Consider the following 3,140-nt stretch of genomic DNA (forward strand, 5'->3'; position numbering starts at 1 on the left):
CATCATAGCTATAGTAATCCTTAAAGTAAACCTATTCCCAGATTCCATTAGAACCTGCCACATTGATTTCCACAGTGGCTGCACAAGTTCACCCCTAACCTGCAATGGAGGAGTGTTCCACTTACTTCACTTTCCAGCCTGAGCTGTCATTTGTTATATTGATCTTGGAATTTTAACTGGTATAAGATAAAATATCAAATAGCTTGGATTTTCATTTTCCTGATAACTAAGGATGTTAAGTATTTCTTTAAACACTTCTTAGAGATGTTGAGAATTCTGTTTAGGTCTGTACCTCATTTTAAAAATGGCTTATATTTTCTTGATGTCCAGTTTTTTAGTTGTCTATTTACTTTAGCTATTAATACTCTATTCGATGTGTAATTGGTAAAGATCTTTTCTCATTTCCTACCCTGACAATTTGCCTGAATTGTGATGCATTTTACCCTACAGAACTTTTCAGTTTCATGAAGACCCCATCTTTATTTATTTGTCTTAGTGCCTGTTTTGTGAAAGTCCTTTACAAGAATCTTTTTCCTATACCAGTGAGTTCAAAAGTATTCCCCGTCTCTTGCATCGCGGCTGCTGCTCGCTCCTATTCCCGTGCCCGCTTTCACATCCTCCTGCTCATGCGGTCCTGCTACCATTCGGTATTCCCTGAGGCCGCTCAAGCTGCCTCAGGGAATGGAACATTTAGATGCATCACTCAGTTCCTACTTCATGGCATTACTGGGCCCCAGAGATACAAGGTAAAAGGATGGTGTCTTTTGGACAATTACATACCTACATTTGTCTGCTCTGTCATTTACTTACTAATTGTATGACTGGGACCAAAATACATGAAGAATAAGCAGGCGTTCTCTTGCTGGGGAATTCTAGTGATGTATAGCCGTGGACTCACCTTGCTGTCTCTCTGTATGTTCTATGAGTTGGTGACAGGTGTGTGGGAAGGCAAAAGAAAAAAAAAAAAACTTCTGTCAGGGAATATACAGTGTGGGAGAATCAGACGTGAAGATTGTCCATGTCCTCTGGTGGTACTATTTCTCCAAGCTCATAGAGTTCATGGATACCTTCTTCTTCATCCTTTGCAAGAACAACCACCAGATCACATTCCTACATGTCTACCACCATGTCTCTATGTTCAACATCCGGAGGTTTGTGATGAATTGGGTTCCCTGTGGCCACTCTTATTTTGGTGTGACACTCAACAGCTTCATCCATGTACTCATGTACTCATACTATGGCCTGTCCTCTGTCCCTTCTATGTGTCCCTATCTCTGGTGGAAAAAATTACATCACTCAGGTGCACCTGGTCAAGTTTGTGCTAAAAATCATCCAGATGAGCTGCAGGGTCATCTGACCATGCACTTCCCCCTTGGGTGGTTGTATTTCCAGATTGGATACATGATCTCCCTGATTACTCTGCTCACAAATGTCTATATCAGACGTACAACAAGAAAGGGACATCTCAGAGGAAAGAGCACCTGAAGGGCCACCGGAATAGGTTAATGAGTGCCATCAATGGACACAACAACAGCTTCCCTTAGCTGTAAAACAGTGTGAAGCCAATGAAGCAGAGGAAGAATTGACAATGGCAGAGCTTCCAGGTATGTGATTGTAAGCACAATATGAGTTGTGCCCTGAGGCTGGTAACAGCTGCTGTCACTAGTCTGGCCTACTGTAGTGTGATTTATGTAGGACCTTTTCATCTGTTCAAAACCCCTAGAATATGTATACAGATTATACAAGTAGGCATATGATATCTCGCATTTCTGGGCTCTCATCGACCCACACACTAGACTGTAGGAGGGGAATATTATTGTAGTATATGACACTGCTCTTGCCTTATTAGTTATAACACAATAGGTGCTGAGTTTAGGTTCACAATTTAAAACACTGTAATCCAATTTTTTTTAACTATAGACCATGCATATGTGATTGTAAATGTAAATTTGTACAATGTTGTTAATAGTAGAAAAACACACATGCCTTAAGACTAAACAAACAAACAAAAAAAGCAGGGCCCAAAGCTTATTAGTATAATTAAGGTATGTCTCAACTTTTTATTGATTTGTAATAGCTCTATTTAGAAAAATCAAATACGTGATTTATGAAATTATCATGTGATGTGTAACTTCAATTGACTTGGAGATTCGATAGCTGAGGGCACCTTCAGTTTTATAATGCTGACTTTGGATAAGCCAGTTCAAATCTAGTGGAACAGTCATTTTAACTTTTTAACTGATCTTATGTTTTTATTTTAAGTGCAACTATTAATGTGTTTAAAGAGGTGGGGAATGGGTTCAAAACAGTCTTGAGACACATACATATATCCATTCTTGGTGCCTCAGAGTCTAGGGCGACTGTAGGCTGAGCAGAACACTTTACACTTCTGAAGTGCTTAGTGTTTTTATACAGGAGGCAAAAAGGCCATTCCCATTCTACTTCCCATCATTTGCAAAGAGGGGACATACCTTTCAGGAAGGGTGATTAGATGTTTATCACATGACAGTCACTGGACCAGTGATGGAGAACTGGTTACCTGGGTCCAAATCTTTTTAGTGTTTCTCTGTAGTGCTATTTTGATGTATACATCCCTTTAAAATGGGCCTAATTTACCAGAATTTGCTAAGAGACCAGGAAGCACCTTAAGTATTTTGAAGAGGTAGCTAGAGAATGAAGGAACTGGGAATTTGGGGAGTGGTTGCTTATTCAGTGTAAATCTTGGCAGCATCTGCATTTTTCCCCACTTAGCATCTAAAGATTGGTTTAAAGCTCTTGTTTAAAAGTAACAGACTGGTTTTCTTCTTAAAATCGTGTCTTATGCACCTGAGGTGGTGGTCATATAGATGGAGATTCTTTTATGTGTCATTTTTAAAATGTTGAAAGTTTAGCCTTTGAATATCCTTTGCATTGAAAAAAAATTCATTGAGCTACTACTCATGACACATCTTAGCAGATGATTGACAATGTATAAAGTAATTGTGCGTTTGATATGTATGTAAATATCAGTTTATCATGCTTTAATTTTACACGTTCATATTATAAAAAGCCAATTGGTCCTAATTAGTCTTGTGGGTTTTCTGTTTGGAAGGGATTGCAGCATTTGTTTACATTTACTTTATTAAATCTAGAATATGTAT

At 38.7% G+C, this 3,140-nt stretch overlaps 1 pseudogene; it reads left to right on the forward strand.

Annotated features, from left to right (window-relative positions):
• The first annotated feature begins 681 nt into the window (after positions 1–681).
• On the forward strand, positions 682–1,604 carry LOC127218709 (elongation of very long chain fatty acids protein 5-like; annotated as a pseudogene).
• Positions 1,605–3,140: the final 1,536 nt, after the last annotated feature.

This window comes from Phodopus roborovskii, unplaced genomic scaffold (genome assembly GCF_943737965.1).
Source record: "Phodopus roborovskii unplaced genomic scaffold, PHOROB, whole genome shotgun sequence".
In the NCBI taxonomy this organism is placed as follows: Eukaryota; Metazoa; Chordata; class Mammalia; order Rodentia; family Cricetidae; genus Phodopus; species Phodopus roborovskii.